Genomic DNA, 18,622 nt, shown 5'->3' on the forward strand with positions numbered 1-18,622 from the left:
ATTAATTTCCTGATGTTGAAAGAGGGTTGATGTCTCATGCTCATTAACTTCAGAGTGATTCTCCTTTGTGCATTTCCTGCTGGATTTGGAGAGCTGACTTGTCACTGGTATCTTGCCCCTCCCTGTTGCTCATAATCCTGGGTACTCTCTTCTGTTTGAGTCTTCTGTGGTGGGATGGTGGCTGCCTCACTGGAGGTGGCTACTCTGCACTCATGACCTTCCACAGGTGGTGCCAAAGGCCAAATCTTCTGTTGCCCACAAGGGTCCTCATTATGACTCAGGGGTCTCCCATCTTGGTTATGGTTGTCGGATGCTTCCCAGGATGAGTATCCTCTTGATTATTACCAAGAAGCAACTTCCCACATATGTTAATTTCATCAGAGTTCTTATCTGAAACATTTTATTATGCCAGGCTTCCCTGTCCATCACCAACTCCTGGAGCTTACTCAAACTCATGTCCATAGAGTCAGTGATGCCATCCAACCATCTCATGCTCTTCGTTCCCTTCTCCTCCTGTCCTCAATCTTTCCCAGCATCAGGGTCTTTTCCAGTGAGTCAGCTCTTCGCATCAGGTGGCCAAAGTATTGAAGCTTCAGCCTCAGCATCAGTCCTTCCAATGAATATTCAGGACTGATATCCTTTAGGAGTGACTGGTTGGATCCCCTTGCAGTCCAAGGGGCTCTCAAGAGTATTCTCCAACACCACAGTTCAAAAGTATCAATTGTTTGGCATTCAGCTTATTTTATAATCCAACTCTCCTATCCATATATGACTACTGAAAAAACCATAGCTTTGACTAGATGGACCTTTGTCAGCAAAGAAATATCTCTACTTTAATTTAATATGCTGTCTAGATTGGTCATAGCTTTTCTTCCAAGGAGCAAGTGTCTTTTAAGTTCATGGCTGCAGTCACCATCTGCAGTGATTTTCGAGCCCCCCAAATTAAAGTCTCACGCTGTTTCCATTGTTTCCCCATCTATTTGCCATGAAGTGATGGGACCGGATGCCGTGATCTTAGTTTTCCAAATGTTGAGTTTTAAGCCAACTTTTTCACTCTCCTCTTTCACTTTCATCAAGAGGCTCTTTAGTTCTTCTTTGCTTTCTGCCATAAGGGTGGTGTCATCTGCATATCTGAGGTTATTGATATTTCTCCCGGCAATCTTGATTCCAGCTTGTGCTTCATCCAGCCCAGCATTTCACACGATGTACTCTGCATGGAAGTTAAATAAGCAGGGTGACAATGTACAACCTTGACGTACTCCTTTCCCGATTTCAAACCAGTCTGTTGTTCCTTGTCCAATTCTAACTATTGCTTCTTGACCTGCATACAGATTTCTCAGGAGGCAGGTCAGGAGCTCTAGTATTCCCATCTCTTCAAGAATTTTCCACAGTTTGTTGTGATCCACACAGTCAAAGGCTTTGGTGTAGTCAATAAAGCAGATGTTTTTCTGGAACTTGCTTGCTTTTTCGATAATCCAGTGAATGTTGGCAATTTGATCTCTGGTTCCTCTGCCTTTTCTAAATCCAGCTTGAACATTTGGAAGTTCACAGTTGACATATTGTTAACGCCTGGCTTGGAGCATTTTGAGCATTACTTTGCTAGCGTGTGAGATGAGTGCAGTTGTGCAATCATTTGAACATTCTTTGGCACTGCCTTTCTTTGGGATTGGAATGAAAACTGACCTTTTCCAGTCCTGTGGCCACTATTGAGTTTTCCAAATTTGCTGGCATACTGAGTGTAGCACTTTCACAGTATCATCTTTTAGGATTTGAGATAGCCCAAATGGAATTCCATCCCCTCCACTAGCTTTTTCATAGTGATGCTTCCTAAGGCCCACTTCACATTCCAGGATGTCTGACTCTAGGTGAATGATCACACCACTGTGGTTATCTGGGTCATGAAGATCTTTTTTGTATAGTTCTTCTGTATATTCTTGCCACCTCTTAACATCTTCTGTTTCTTTTAGGTCCATACCATTTCTGTCTTTTATTGTGCCCATCTTTGCATGAAATGTTCCCTTGATATCTCTAATTTTCTTGAAGAGACCTCTAGTCTTTTCTATTTTTTCCTCTTATTTCTTTGCATTGATCACTGAGGAAGGCTTTCTTACCTCTCCTTGCTATTCTTTGGAGCTCTGCATTCAAAGAATAGCAAGATATAGCAAGGGTATGGGAGAAGGCAATGGCACCCCACTCCAGTAATGTTGCCCGGAAAATCCCATGGGTGGAGGAGCCTGGTGGGCTACAGTCCATGGGGTCGCTAAGAGTCAGGCACGACTGAGTGACTTCACTTTCACTTTTCACTTTCATGCATTGGAGAAGGAAATGGCAGCCCACTCCAGTGTTCTTGCCTGGAGAATCCCATGGACGGAGAAGCCTGGTAGGCCGCAGTCCATGGGGTCGCACAGAGTCGGACACGACTAAAGCAACTTGGCAGCAGCAAGGGTATATCTTTCTTTTTCTTCTTTGCCTTTTGCTTCTCTTCTTTTCTCAGCTATTTGTAAGGCCTCCTCAGACAACCATTCTGCCTTTTTGCATTTCTTTTTCTTGGGGGTGGTCTTGATCCCTGCCTCCTGTACAATGTCACGAACCTCCATCCATAGTTCATCAGGCACTCTATCAGATCTAATCCCTTGAATCTATTTGTCACTTCCACTGTATAATCATAAGGGATTTGATTTAGGTCGTACCTGAATGGTCTAGTGGTTTTCCCTACTTTCTTCAATTGAAGTCTGAATTTGGCAATAAAGAGTTCATGATCTGAGCCACAGTCAGCTCACAGTCTTGTTTTTGCTGACTGTATAGATCTTCATCTTTGGCTGCTAAGAATATAATCAGTCTGACCTGGTGATGTGTAGTCTTCTCTTGTGTTTTTGGAAGAGGGTGTTTGCTATGACCAATGCGTTCTCTTCACAAAACTCTGTTAGCCTTTGCCCTGCTTCATTCTGTATTCCAAAGCCAAATTTGACTGTTATTCCAGGTATCTCTTGACTTCCTACTTTTGCATTCCAGTCCCCTATAATGAAAAGGACATCTTTTTTGGGTGTTAGTTCTAAAAGGTCTTGTAGGTCTTCATAGAACTGTTCAAATTCAGCTTCTTCAGCATTATTGGTTGGGGCATAGACTTGGATTCATGTGATATTGAATGGTTTGCCTTGGAAGCGAACAGAGATCATTCTGTCTACCCAGCGATGGTGGGATGAGATTTGGCACTTTCCTGTAGCTCAAACGGTAAAGAATCTGTCTGCACTGCAGGAGATCAGGGTTCAATCCCTGGGTTGGGAAGATCCTCTGGAGAAGGTTATAGCAATCCACTCCAGAATTCTTGCCTGGAGAATCTCATGGACAGGAATCTGGCACACTAGTCAGTGGGGTTGCAAAGAGCCAGACACGACTGAGTGGCCTTTGTCTATAAGGTCATAAATAAGAAAAGTTAGGTGTACTTGAAAAAGCTAACACATTTCTTATGTAAATATAATTTATTACATCAGTGATTCTCATTTTTTAGTCCCAAGCTCCTACGATGAAATCCTGAGCATATACTTTCTCTTTTGATCAGAAAAAGGAAAAATAGAAAATATCTGCTATATTGGAAAAGGGAGCATAAAACTATAATGAACACACATAGATTTGCTGTTTTACAAAGAAGACCCATCAGAACTTAAAAGAAGAAACTATAGCTGAAGGAAACACACAGATAACTGGTTGATTACGCCAACAAAAACCATGAATAGGAAGTAGAACAAGGAATATGAGTATACATGGATGTCAGAAGACATAGCAGGGGAAATCTTAGGTACGGGATAAAACATTGTATGTATTCAGATAGAGCCCACTACCTATAAGCCAATGGGAAAATATGACATAGTACTTGTTCAACATATCCTTACAAAAATACATGATAAAATATTTATTAAAATATTCACTCCCAATCACAAGTCACAGTCTGACAGGTTTTTACACTCAGTAGTCTGCTTTTCAGCTTTGCTTCCACAAAAATTTAGAAGTCCTCCAGGAAATGTATCTCCCTTTCCCTCTCCCTCTGCTTTTCTCTCTCTCCTTTCCTCACATACTTTGAAAAAATGATGCCTCTTAAACTCCATTTTCTCCAACACTGAAGTAGTTACTGCCTATATTTTTTTTTATTAACACTATGGAAAGAACTTTATCCAATAATACTTGATAACACTGAATTTCAATATATATCACATCATTTTGTTCTTCTCTCCCAACTACATCCTATGCTCCTAGCAGGGTTTATTGTATCTCTACTTGCCTTTGAGTCCCTTTGAGTAGATGTATAGTATCTCACATAGTATCAGAATTATCTGGAAATTTTTATTTCATACTGCAGTTCAGTTGACTTACAATGTGGCGTCAGTTTGAGGCAGATAACAAAGTGATTCAGCTATACATAAACACATATCTATTCTTTTTCAGAGTCTGTCTTCATATAGGTTGTTACAGAGTATTGAGCAGAGTTCCCTGTACTATATAGTAGGTCCTTGTTGGTTATCTGTTTTACATACAGTACTGTGTGTATATTAATCCCAACCTCCTAAATTATCCCTCCCCCATTCCAGAATTACCTGGAAATTTTTATTCAAAACATGGAGGATAAACTGTCATAGCCCAGTATCAATCTATATGCCTTATGAATCAGAATCTGCAAGTAAGTGCCATAGGCCTGTGTACTTAGGAAATGCTTTCTGAATAGTCAAACCTATGAGTATTAATAGATGAGCATATCTGTATGTATTACCCATCAAATGAAGAAAAAGTTAAAAAAAAAAAAGAGGCCCCACATGCTCTCCGGTGTCACAGTGTATGGTGAGGTCTGAGTCCTTGTCGCTCAGCCACTAACTAAAATGCAAATTCTAAGAGGGGAGAGAGTACAAAGCACTTCAGAACAGGTGTGAACTTGAGCTCAAACATCAACTAGTGTAAAACACACAAGCGTTAACTACACACCGCGCACAGTCCTAAACCCTTTCTTCAGGGTCTGGAAAGGCAAACCTCAAAAACGGGTGTAGGTGTGGGTAAGACATATATATGAACTTAACCTCAAGTGTTTGGACAACATCAGCAAAAAAGGATGAATATGGCTTAACGTGTTTAAGAAGAGGAGTCTTAAGTAATAGAGGGCAGCCCTAGGTTTATATAAGGCCAGCAACAAGACAAAACAGATGCTTTAGATTTTAAAATATATACTTAGAATTAGGAATGAAATAAGGCCTCAGAGAATAAGGTTCTGGTTTTGAGTGAGGTCACTGGAAGGTAAGAATATAAGGTATAGAAGACAGTTTTCAAAAGAAAAGTAAAAAGTAAGAGAAACTAGGGAGAGATCAGTACTACATGTGCTTTTTGTGGTCGTCAGATACAGGAGAAGAAAAGTGTTAGAGCCTAAGTAAGTGGAAACAAGGAATGTGAGATTTACATTTTGGAAGAAAAGATTTCAGGGTTAGTCTCTGCCATACTGACAATGAAGAACTGTAACACCTCAGGTAAAATGCAGCATAGAGGGCGGATAAGGCTGAGATGGAGGAGGTGGAATTTTTCAGTCACTGGGTAAAGCAAAAAGCTTATCTCTGAGTAACAGATGAGTACTGAGGAAGCGTTAAAGGGAAGGGACATAGGAAGCCTAGTCAGACTTCCCAGGAGACAGTGATCGAATGATCAGAACTGTTTGCTAAAACATCTTAATTACAATGTCATAATTTTTGGCAAATTTGAGGATAGAAAATGCTATTTCACTGTGATACTTTTTCTCTCTCTGATTACCAATGGAGTTGTAGATATTCTTATCATTTGTGTTTTTGTTTCCCATTTGTGTCTCCTTTTCATGTATCTTGTTCACTTCTTTCTTGGGCTGTTGGACTTTTTCTTATGAATGGTAGGAATTCATTATTGGACAAACTTTTATTAAATGCTAAACACACTATATGAGACAGTGGAAACAGACATGAAAGAAAAAAGACCTTGTTCCCATGAAGTTTACATCCTAGTGAAAGTAAATAAAAATTAAGTAGAATAATGTAAAAAGACTTGTTTATATTTCTATTTGAGAAAAGTGTGTAAGCTCCAGAAGCTCAGGGAAAGTGTTGGTTTATCAGTGTATCTTCAACTCCAAGAGCATGGGTGGCACAGGATAGGAATATTTGCAGGATGAATAAACGAATGCCTGGGCAGGGGCAGGAACTGAAAAGAAAATAGTCCATGAAAATGGAGGGAAATGAATACTAGAAAAGGAGAAACCAAGAACAAAGGTCTAAGAAGAGGCAGGCAGGTGGTCAATGCTGGGAACAAGAATGGTCACCTTCCTTAAAAGTCAGGCAGGAAAGGAAAGCACTGATGTTTTAAGAGGGATGGAAGTATAGTTTGGGTTATCTGAGGCAGGCTGGCTTGCCATTCAGTTACTTTCAAAGGTCTGAGGCCCCTGAAGAGTATTACTGACACAGAGACCAAAGGTCCCAGTTTCTGAACCAAGCTACCTTGTCTACATTTCCACTGGCTTCTTTTTTTCCACCTGATAATGGTTAACTCACCGGGACCACTCCAGCCTGGGAATTCTAATGGCCACAGCTCTTCTCCTTGCTCCAGCTTGATGATCACCTCTGGTTTGGCAATGCAGTACCCTGTGAGTGAGACATGGGGTTAGACTTCTGACAAGCCTCTTGGACATCAGAGCCCCTGAAGGATGAGGAAGGTGCAGGTTCAGGAGTCACGTGAGAAAGGTGCCCACTTGAACCTTTCTTTTGGAAGGTGAGAACAGCAAGCTTTCTGTGCCCAAGCAAACATGTCTGACCCATAAGATGAACACACTAATACCATAAAGCTTAACCAAGGACTCATAAGTTTTGGCAGCTAATGAAAGAAACACAGTGAGGTATTACACAGAGAAGACATCTCACCCACAGAGACCAAGTGGCTGTAGCTGTCCAGCATCACATCCCAGTATAGGGTCCTCTGATACCTGTCAGTTGTCACCACTCATCCTGGGTGAAGCCCACAGTCATGTCTTTGAATGACATGGGTCCTTGGCCAGCACACTTCTATTCAAACCAAAGAGATCAGTACTGAGTGACATGAAAGATATGCAAAATAATTCTTAACATGTTTTAAATTTACCATAAATACTATACAGGCTGCCAATCTGCACGCTGCTCTGTGGTTATAGATTGAAGTGGTATTGTGATAGGAAAATCCAGATGGTGTATTAACTTATTAATTCCAACAAAAACTCTGAAGTTCCTACCATGCATCTGAAATTGTCCCAGCTTGCCAAGACTGTTGAGTTAAATCAGTCCTTTTTGTTTGGCCTTCAAGGAGCTTAAAGGAGACAAATTATATCTGCGAATACTCTTCCTGTAGTAAGGTATTATTCAGTTCAGTTTAGTCGCTCAGTCGTGTCCAACTCTTTTCGACCCCATGAATTGCAGCACGCCAGGCCTCCCTGTCCATCACCAACTCCTGGAGTTCGCTCAAACTCATGTGCATCAAGTCACCCCATGGTCTGTAGCCCACCAGGCTCCTCTGTCCTCCACTATCTCCCGGAATTTGCTCAAATTCATGTTCATTGAATCAGTGATGCTATCTAACCATCTCATCCTCTGCCACCCCCTTCTCCTTTTGCCTTCTTTTCTAGCATTGAAGTAATATATACATTCTCTTAATCCACACAATAATGATAAGCTTAACTTATCTTTCTTTCATTAAATGTTTAAATGTAACCAATCTACTGTCTTCTTCCCAGCAGAGAGGAAAGCACTGGGGTATCTTGTGCCTCCACAGGTGGGAGGTGTGGCCACTGAAGACAATGTGGAGCCAGTGAAGACACGCATGCAATCTCTGTCGCAGCCGTAACATTTACATTTAACAGCAACAAGGAGCTTCCCTGGTGCTCACAGGTGGAGAGTCCACTTGCCAATGCAGAGGATACGGGTTTGATCCCTGATCTGGAAGGATCCCACATGCCATGAAGCAGCTGAGCTCATGCACCACAACTATTGAGTCTATGCTCTGGAGCCCAGAAGCTGCAACTATTGAACCCACGTGCCCTAGGGCCCATGCTCTGAAACAAGAGAAGCCACCGTAATGCACACCTCGACTAGAGTAGCTCCCACTTGCTGCAACTAAAGAAAAAGCCTGTGCAGCAATGAAGACCCAACACAGCCAAAAATAAATGCATGAATAAAATATTAAAAAATGAAATTAAAAAAAAAAATGATGACATCTTAAAGGTAGTAGAGTCTAGATGCCACCCAGGATGAGGTGAGGGGCAGGAAGGACAGGATGAACCCCATTCTGGTAGCTTTTTATCTGTTTCTACTTTTCCATCTTAATATATGAACACACTAATAAAACGCCAGGAAATCCACTGGAAAACAAAATAGGGAACAGAGAAGAGAAACACTTCACCTGGCATTTGCTCATTTTCTGTTGTTCTTGGAAGACTGTCAAAACCTAGGAAGGCATTCCTGGAAGAGGAGGAAGAGGCAACAGGATGATGAGAGCTCCTTGATGCTCCACACGCCAGCTGGGTAGCTGTGATCCTGGAGAAGGAGAGCAAGGCTAACAGCTACCCCTTAGTGACTTCTTAAATCCGCAACGTTCCCTTACTGCTTTAATTACTTACAACCCTGCCCACTAACACAGAAACATCTCAAGTCCCTTACTGCTTTAACTACTTACAACCCTGCCCACTAACACAGAAACATCTAAAGCAGAATTATTAAGCAAATGATAGTGTCTCAAAATATGATGCCTTCATTAAAACATATTGCAGAGGAGAAAACCTAAAGGCTATTTTGTGTAACTGTTTTACTACCGAGATATTAACCCCTTGAGTCTGAGAATCCTCATAGTTTTGAAAAAAGGGATAGGGCCCTTAAACTTAGGTGTTTTGTTTAAAACAAAACAAAACAAAACTGTTTCTTCTTCTTTTTTTTTTTAAGGAAACATGCTTCTGTGTGATCGTGTGGAAAGCACAAGCCAGGACTTCCATGTGCCTCTTACTGATTCTTCACCGGTCAATTCCCCCTTCAGGTTTGTTTCCCTTCTGTTAAATGAGACAAAAATACACAATCATGGCAAACCCTCCAGGAACTACTGCTACTCTTGATTGAGAATAGTAACAACAGAAAAGCAACAACTTTTCTAAGAACAGGAACAACAGAAAAACAACTCCAGATGCCGGACTTGGTTACAAAGCTGACCAGCTTCTGGATAGGAATAGTGGAGAATGAAGGGAGGGGAGACTCGCCCAGCACCCCACCACACCGGCCACATTTCTCATGCCTTCCGTCCCTGTCCCCAGCTCCCTTCTCTCTTCCCCTGAGCGACACACTCCTTTTCTGTGTTTCTGCCGCTGCTTTCCTGGAGCTCGCATGGGGTTCGGATCCGAGGGTGGAAGGCAGGGGGTTTTTCCCGGTGAGGTTCGCCGAGCGCCCTCCTGACCTCGGTAGAGATGCCTTATTCCAACAGAGCCTTGGAGACTGATTCACTTCAGCGGGAAGCTATCTCGGGGCCAGCCTCTCTGAGAACACACAGCTACCGGAGGCTCCAGCCGCGCCTCTACAACGGCGGGCCATCCGCGGCTGGAGTGCCCCCGGCCCCGGACAGCTGCGCCGGATAGCGCAGCGAGAAGCAATAGACCACAAATCTAAGAAAACTTGGGAAACCGCCTGGCGTGCTGCAGTTCGTGGGGTCCTAAAGAGTCGGATACGACTTAGCGACTGAACAAGGGAAACCCGGGATTCAAACCACCGCCGCCTCCAGTCTAGGGCACACGAATCCGTATTTGGGCCTAAAGGACGCGCGCCGCGAAGGGGCCACGCCGGGCAGCGTCAGAGCTCGTCTCACCTCGCTGGGATGAGGGGCCCGGCAGTGAGTCAGTCGCTCTGCCCTCTGGGCCGCGCTCGGGCAGCCTCGGCGGTTAGGAGGATGGAGACGCCGCAGCCGGCGCGGCATCTTTCCCGAACGCGGCCCTCAGGGGGTCTCCCGAGTCAGGGACGCATCCCAGGCGGCAGTGCCTAATGTCCCCGCCCCGCACCCCTTCTCGCGGCCTCCGGCCACCCACGCTCACCAGGCAGCCGACCTCAACGCGCGATCGCACGGGCACAGGCAGGAGACCACAGGTACACCCCGCCCGCAACCGACGCGCGCTTGCGCGCAGAGCCCAACGCGGTGAGCAGGAGGCCTTCGGGAGGCTCAGCCCGTTGTGGGCGGGGCCTGTGAGGGCCCGGCCCGGCCCGCGCCCCCGCAACATCCCCCTCACTCACAAGTAGCCAGTCCCTCCTCACCTCACCCTCGCCTCTCCTCACCTCCTTCACCTGCCCCTACCCCTCTAACCGCCCCCTGGATCGCCCCAGCCCCAACTCCTCTGCGTCACCCTTCAGCCCCACCTGAAGGTGAGGGGCCTCCTCGCAGCGGCCAGCGAGGGAGAGATTTAACAACACAGGTGAAAAAGTTAAATTAGCCCAGCCAAGCAATTTTTAAAAACATGAATGAAAAAGAAGGGAGGGGGCAAATTTTAAGACGCAATACACGACAATCGAAGGTAAGTACAAATGCACACAAATGAAAGAAGGGGAAAGAGCATCTCACACATTCTTCCAGAGATGACCGTCCTGAACCGTTCAGTTCAGTTCAGTCCCTCAGTGTCTGACTCTTTGCGACCCCAGCACACCAGGCTCTCTGTCCATCACCAACCCCCAGAGTGCACCCAACCCATGTCCATTGTGTCAGTGATGCCATCCAACCATCTCATCCTCTGTTGTCACCTTCTCCTGCCCTCAATCTTTCCCAGCATCAGGGTCTTTTCCAGTGAGTCAGCTCTTCACATCAGGTGGCCAAAGTATTAGAGTTTCAGCTTCAACATTAGTCCTTCCAATGAGCACCCAGGACTGATGTCCTTTACGATGGAGTGGTTGGATCTCCTTGCAGTCCAAGGGACTCTCAAGAGTCTTCTTCAACATCACAGTTCAAAAGCATCAATTCTTCTGCACTATGATTTTTCCAGTAGTCATGTATGGATGCGAGAGTTGGACTGTGAAGAAAGCTGAGCGCCGAAGAATTGATGCTTTTGAACTGTGGTGTTGGAGAAGACTCTTGAGAGTCCCTTGGACTGCAAGGAGATCCAACCAGTCCATTCTGAAGGAGATCAGCCCTGGGATTTCTTTGGAAGGAATGATGCTAAAGCTGAAACTCCAATACTTTGGCCACCTCATGTGAAGAGTTGACTTATTGGAAAAGACTGATGCTGGGAGGGATTGGGGGCAGAAGGAAAAGGGGATGACAGAAGATGAGATGGCTGGATGGCATCACTGACTTGATGGACGTGAGTTTGAGTGAACTCCGGGAATTGGTGATGGACAGGGAGGTCTGGCGTGCTGCAATTCATGGGGTCACAAAGAGTCGGATACAACTGAGTGACTGAACTGAACTGAAGCTTTCTTTATAGTCCAACTCTCATATCCATACATGATTACTGGAAAAAAACATAGCTTTGACTAGATGCACCTTTTTTGGTAAAGTAATTGTCTCTGCTTTTCAATATGCTGTCTAGGTTGGTCATAACTTTCCTTCCAAGGAGTAAGGGTCTTTTAATTTCATGGCTGCAATCACCATCTGCAGTGATTTTGGAGCCCAGAAAAATAAAGTCAGACACTGTTTCCCCATCTATTTCCCATGAAGTGATGGGACCAGATGTCATGATCTTAGTGTTCTGAATGTTGAGCTTTAAGCCAACTTTTTCACTCTCTTCTTTCACTTTTCATCAAGAGGCTCTTTAGTTCTTTTTTACTTTCTGCCATAAGGGTTGTGTCATCTGCATATCTGAGGTTATTGATATTTCTCCCGGCAATCTTGATTCTAGCTTGTGCTTCATCCAGCCTAGTGTTTCTCATGATGTACTCTGCATATAAGTTAAATAAGTAGGGTGACAATATACAGCCTTGACGTACTCCTTTTCCTATTTGGAATCAGTCTTTTATTCCATGTCCAGTTCTAACTGTTGCTTCCTGACCTGCATACAGATTTCTCAAGAGGCAGGTCAGGTGGTCTGGTATTCCCATCTCTTTCAGTTTATTGTGATCCACACAGTCAAAGGCTTTGGCATAGTCAATAAACCGTTAGGCGTGTGTATTTCTGACAGTTTTACTATAAAGAAAAAATTCTAAAGGATCATGAGGAGTCAGAGAACCGACCTAAGACAGAGGGCATTTAACACTTTACCACATGGTAAAAGGGCTTGAAGATTGGTGGGAAGTAGTCTATGTACTGTGTTTTCTGGGGTTGCAGGAATTGGGTTATCGCTCAGACACGAGCTTATCTAAGGAAATATAAGTACCTAATCATTAACGTTGAACAGTAATATCCTCTGTGCCAAGAAAAGCTACTTACTTGGTTCTCTCTCTCTCACACAAACTTGTTTTCCTGGGAAAATTTCCCAGGCAATTCCAAAGGATTTGAAGGTGAAAGTGAGCGTGCTAGTCACTCAGTCGTGTCCGACTCTTTGGGACCCCACTAGGATCCTCTGTCCATGGAATTCTCCAGGCAATTTAAACCAATGCAAAATGGGAATTATAGGGAATTTGGAGAAATTATCATGCAAGCATCCTATTTAACACTGAAATTAGAATTGGCTTGGCTGTCAATAGGATTTTTGGACTATTTTTTAAGATAAAAATTCACTTTTAAAGAACAGAAAAAACAGATTTCAGAAAAACTAAGAAATTTTACTTTTACTTGCAAGTCATTTGATTCCTATACTTTTCCCCTTTCTATGTAGGTGATAACATTGCCTGCTTAGTAAGAAATTCCTTTCTTAAAACTTTCCTCTGAGCCTCCATGTTTGTATTGATAACAACAGTAAGAAATAACACATTTTGAGCCCTTACCACTAACAGGCCAAGAGCTGTTTTAAGTTTCCCCTTATTTGATACTAACAACAAAGCTGGGAGGTAGCCATTCTGCTGAGGCAACAGAGGTACAGTTTTGTTGAGGTAGAAGTGACATACAGTGTATTGAATGTGTACAAACTATACAATTTCATAAGTTTGGGCACATGATATATCTATAAAACCATCACCACATCAAGATATCTCAGTTGGAAAAGAATCCACTTGCAATGCAATAGACCCCGGTTCGATTCCTGGGTTGGGAAGATCTGCTGGAGAAGGGATAGGCTACCCACTCCAGTATTCTTGGGCTTCCCTTGTGGCTCAGCTGGTAAAGAATGCACCTGCAATGCGGGAGACCAGGTTCGATCTCTGGGTTGGGAAGATCCCTTGGAAAAGGGAAAGGCTACCCACTCCAGTATTCTGTCCTAGAGAATTCCATGGACTGTATAGCCCATGGGGTCACAAAAAGTAGGACACATCTGAGTGACTTTCATTCATCGCTTATATCACATCAAGATAATGAACAGATCAGAGCCCCCAAAGTTTCCTCATGCTCCTTTATAATCCATGCTGCTAAGTCGCTTCAGTCGTGTCCGACTCTGTGCGACCCCATAGACTGCAGCCCACCAGGCTCCCCTGTCCCTGGGATTCTCCAGGCAAGAACACTGGAGTGGGTTGCCATTTCCTTCTCTAATGCATGAAAGTGAAAAGTGAAAGTGAAGTCGCTCAGCGTGTCCAACTCTTAGCGACCCCCTGGACTGCAGCCTGCCAGGATCCTCTGTCCATGGGATTTTCCAGGCAAGAGTACTGGAGTGGGGTGCCATTGCCTTCTCCGTTATAATCCATACTTCTTACTTATCCCTAGCGCCCCCTCCCACAAATTCCCAAGCAATCATTAATCTTTCAGTTGCTATAGATGAGTCTGCATTTTCTAGAACCTTTGAATTTTACATGGAATCATATGCCTTTTTTAATGGCATCTTGAAGGCAACAGAATTATTTTAAGGTCCATCAGTGTTGTTGAATGTATCAATATTATATTCCATTTTTATTCCCAAGATGTATTCCACCACATGAACAAACCATTCCCTGTTTACTCATCCACCTGTTACTGGACATTTGAGTGGGTTTCAGTTCATTTATCTTATGTAAATACCTAGAAGTTGAAGAACTGAGTTATATGGTAGATGTATGTTTAACATTTTAAGATTAATTAGGTCCCATTTGTTTATTTTTGCTTTTATTTCCAATATTCTGGGCGGTGAGTCATAGAGGATCCTGCTGTGATGTATGTCAGAGAGTGTTTTGCCTATGTTCTCCTCTAGGAGTTTTATAGTTTCTGGTCTTACGTTTAGATCTTTAATCCATTTTGAGTTTATTTTTGTGTATGGTGTTAGAAAGTGTTCTAGTTTCATTCTTTTACAAGTGGTTGACCAGAGTTCCCAGCACCACTTGTTAAAGAGATTGTCTTTAATCCATTGTATATTCTTGCCTCCTTTGTCGAAGATAAGGTGTCCATATGTGCGTGGATTTATCTCTGGGCTTTCTATTTTGTTCCATTGATCTATATTTCTGTCTTTGTGCCAGTACCATACTGTCTTGATAACTGTGGCTTTGTAGTAGAGCCTGAAGTCAGGTAGGTTGATTCCTCCAGTTCCATTCTTCTTTCTCAAGATCGCTTTGGCTATTCGAGGTTTTTTGTTTTTCCATACAAATTGTGAAATTGTTTGTTCTAGCTCTGTGAAGAATGCTGTTGGTAGCTTGATAGGGATTGCATTGAATCTATAGATTGCTTTGGGTAGTATACTCATTTTCACTACATTGATTCTTCCAATCCATGAACATGGTATATTTCTCCATCTGTTAGTGTTCTCTTTGATTTCTTTCACCAGTGTTTTATAGTTCTCTATATATAGGTCTTTAGATTCTTTAGGTAGATATATTCCTAAGTATTTTATTCTTTCCGTTGCAATGGTGAATGGAATTGTTTCCTTAATTTCTCTTTCTGTTTTCTCATTATTAGTGTATAGGAATGCAAGGGATTTCTGTGTGTTGATTTTATATCCTGCAAAAAGCTTCTGCACATCAAAGGAAACTATTAGCAAGGTGAAAAGACAGCCTTCAGAATGGGAGAAGATAATAGCAAATGAAGCAACTGACAAACAACTAATCTCGAGGATATACAAGCAACTCCTACAGCTCAACTCCAGAAAAATAAATGACCCAATCAAAAAATGGGCCAAAGAACTAAATAGACATTTCTCCAAAGAAGACATACAGATGGCTAACAAACACATGAAAAGATGCTCAACATCACTCATTATCAGAGAAATGCAAATCAAAACCACTATGAGGTACCATTTCACACCAGTCAGAATGGCTGCGATCCAAAAGTCTACAAGTAATAAATGCTGGAGAGGGTGTGGAGAAAAGGGAACCCTCTTACACTGTTGGTGGGAATGCAAACTAGTACAGCCACTATGGAGAACAGTGTGGAGATTCCTTAAAAAACTGGAAATAGACATGCCTTATGATCCAGCAATCCCACTGCTGGGCATACACACTGAGAAAACCAGAAGGGAAAGAGACACGAGTACCCCAATGTTCATCGCAGCACTGTTTATAATAGCCAGGACATGGAAGCAACCTAGATGTCCATCAGCAGATGAATGGATAAGAAAGCTGTGGTACATATACACAATGGAGTATTATTCAGCCATTAAAAAGAATACATTTGAATCAGTTCTAATGAGGTGGATGAAACTGGAGCCTATTATACAGAGTGAAGTAAGCCAGAAAGAAAAACACCAATACAGTATACTAACGCATATATATGGAATTTAGAAAGATGGTAACAATAACCCTGTGTACGAGACAGCAAAAGAGACACTGATGTATAGAACAGTCTTATGGACTCTGTGGGAGAGGGAGAGGGTGGGAAGATTTGGGAGAATGGCATTGAAACATGTAAAATATCAAGTATGAAATGAGTTGCCAGTCCAGGTTCGATGCACGATACTGGATGCTTGGGGCTGGTGCACTGGGACGACCCAGAGGGATGGAATGGGGAGGGAGGAGGGAGGAAGGTTCAGGATGGGGAACACATGTATACCTGTGGCGGATTCATTTTGATATTTGGCAAATCTAATACAGTTATGTTAAGTTTAAAAATAAAATAAAATTTAAAAAAAAAAAAAAAAAAACAACATTTTAAGAAACTGCCAAACAGACTGCTTTGCATTCCCGCCATTGATGTGTGAGAGTTTAAGCAGCTCCACGTGCTTGCCAGCATTGGCTACAGTCAGTTTGTTTAGTTACAGCCATTTTCGTAGGTGTGTAGTAGTATCCTATCATGGGTTAAATTTGTATTTTCCTGGGAACTCACAGGTGCTCCAGTGGTTAAGATGCCATGCTTCCATTGCAGGGGGGCTCATAGCATTGCAGGAGGGGGTCACAGATTCAGTCCTTGGTTGGGGAACAGGGATGCTGCATGGCACAGCCAAAAAAAAATTTTGTATTTTCCTAATGATTGGTAATGCTGAGCTTCTTAATTACATTCATGTAACTAATTACCATCCATATAACTGCTTGAGTGAAGTGCCCAAATCTTTTGCCCATTTTTTAAAATCAGGGTTCTTTGTTTTCTTATTATTGAACTTTCTGAGTTCTTTTTTTAAAAGTTGAAATGCATAATTAAATTATTAGAGATAATCAGTAAACCTTTACATCCCCTACTGGAATATACACAGTCAGCAGAATTCAGTGCTTACAGGCTGTGAATATAGTGCAAAACAGTAAAGAACAGCTGCTGAGTTAATTAAATATTTCCATTTTTATTAATTGTAATTTAAATTGAAAAGGACTGTATTTGGTGTATAATACATTTAATTAGTTCATATATTTATGAACTGAAATATTTATTATCATTCTGCTGTCAGATTATTTTTATTGTTGGGGCTTTTTATTTAATTGAACTATGTTTCTGGATATAACTCCTGTATCAGATATGGGACTTGTAAATATTTTCTCCCAGTTTTATCATCCTCTTAACAATGTCTTTTGAATTTCTTGGTTTTACTAAAGCTTAATTTATCATTTTTTCTTTTATGGATCTTCTTTCTAAAAAGACATTTGCCTAACCAATTGTTCAGAAAATTTTCTCCTCTGGGGACTTCCCTGACAGTCCAGTGGTTGAAAAGCTCTGTGTTTCCACTGCAGGGGGAATGGGTTTTATTCCTGGTTGGGGAACTAAGATCCTGCGTGCATTGTGCTGTAGCCAAAAAGGAAAAAAAAAAAAGAAAAATTTCTCCTGTGTTTTATCAGAAGCTTCATGGTTTTAGGTTTTATATTAAGTATATGATCTATTTGGGTGGATTTTTGTACCTTGAGGGAGGTATAGATCAAAATACAATTTAATCCAAGATTCTATAGGAATTCAGAAGAAGAAAACAGAATGATGGAAAGGCAAAGTTATACAGTATTGTCTAAGAATTTTCCAGACTTTATGAAATGTGTCATCAAGCCAGAAAACAAAATCGGTTCTGTAAATTTTCAAAATCCATACTTCCTCATTAGACTACTGTCTTTTATTATTATTATTATTTGCGGGAGTTCCTCAAATACTTTAGATATTGCAAATATTTTTCCCCTCTGATATCTAAGTTTATCTCTAGAATGCTTCATAATACAAATTTATAAATTTTGAAGCAATCAAATTCATCTCTCTTTTTTTTTGTCTCATGGCTATGATATTGGAGTTTTGTTATTTCCTACCCTGAGGTCACAAAGATATCGCCTACATTTTGTTCTGCTAATATTATGGCTTTACTTTTATATTCAGGTCTTTAATTATTTGGCATGCACTTCTTGATATGAGGTTAAGCAGGGATCCAGTTTCATCAGCCAACTGCCTTAACATCATCTGCTTCCTCCTGTTGGTAAGGTAAGTTGCTCCCTCTTTACTATTCCTCTCCCACAGAAATTTATCAAGGCTCTCAAAAACCTCAGCTGAAAATTGTATTAAAATTGCATTGAATTTGCAGATGAATTTGGGGAGAATTGACATCATTCCTTCCAAGTGAATCGAAATACCACTTACTAGGATTGCTGGATTACAATAACAAATGCAACCGCAGAGAAACACTGCTGATATTTGTAGGTTGTATGACCTCTTCTATAAGTTCTAGTATTTTACCAATGGGTTCTTATATTTTTCCAGATCATGTTATCTAAGAATAATGATATTTTTATCTCTTCCATTGAAAACCTTATATCACCTTTTCCCTTGCATGGGCACTCCAGCACTGTGTTAAATTATAGCAGGATGGTGAACACACTTGTTTCCAGTTCATATACCCAAAGCAAAGGGCTTCCTATCTTGGAGAAATAGTTTAAGTCAAGCAGGTTGACGAGCACTAAGGAAGACTTTCTGTCTCAGAAAATTCTTAAGCCTTCTAATCTAAATGATGGGTTCCAGCCTTTGCCAAGGGCAAGGTTCTGCTTGGTCAGAATTAGGGAAAGAAAAAAATCAAATCCTTATTTCCCTTAGTCACAAACCTATTCGTTCACTGGGCATTTCATCCGAAATGTGTACCATTTTTTCCCTTGTCACACTGGCATCAAGGCAGAGGTAGGTCTTAGATAATAATCTTCAGATCAGAGGGATACAATTTAGTCCCATGGAGAAATGTATCCCAAAAATGTGGATTGATTCATGACCC

General features: G+C 41.9%; 1 protein-coding gene and 1 long non-coding RNA gene across 3 annotated transcripts in view; one reads left to right on the forward strand and one right to left on the reverse strand.

Annotated features, from left to right (window-relative positions):
* Positions 1-17,844, forward strand: part of ZNF12 (zinc finger protein 12) — a 34,129-nt gene extending 16,285 nt beyond the window's left edge. Inside the window, exons 6-7 of one of the 2 annotated variants that reach the window (XM_006044285.4) lie at positions 8,955-10,136; positions 17,743-17,844. The gene's annotated coding sequence lies outside the window, so the exon portion shown is untranslated. The remainder of the gene's footprint in view (positions 1-8,954; positions 10,137-17,742) is intronic. The other variant, XM_044936224.1, reaches the window with a different exon arrangement.
* Positions 102-8,946, reverse strand: LOC102389028 (the record flags this gene model as incomplete). The annotated part of the gene is made up of 5 exons (XR_006640585.1): positions 102-248; positions 738-1,210; positions 6,546-6,635; positions 6,912-7,036; positions 8,886-8,946. It is a non-coding gene; the product is annotated as an uncharacterized LOC102389028 (long non-coding RNA).
* Positions 17,845-18,622: the final 778 nt, after the last annotated feature.

This window comes from Bubalus bubalis, chromosome 24 (assembly GCF_019923935.1).
Source record: "Bubalus bubalis isolate 160015118507 breed Murrah chromosome 24, NDDB_SH_1, whole genome shotgun sequence".
NCBI lineage: Eukaryota > Metazoa > Chordata > Mammalia > Artiodactyla > Bovidae > Bubalus > Bubalus bubalis.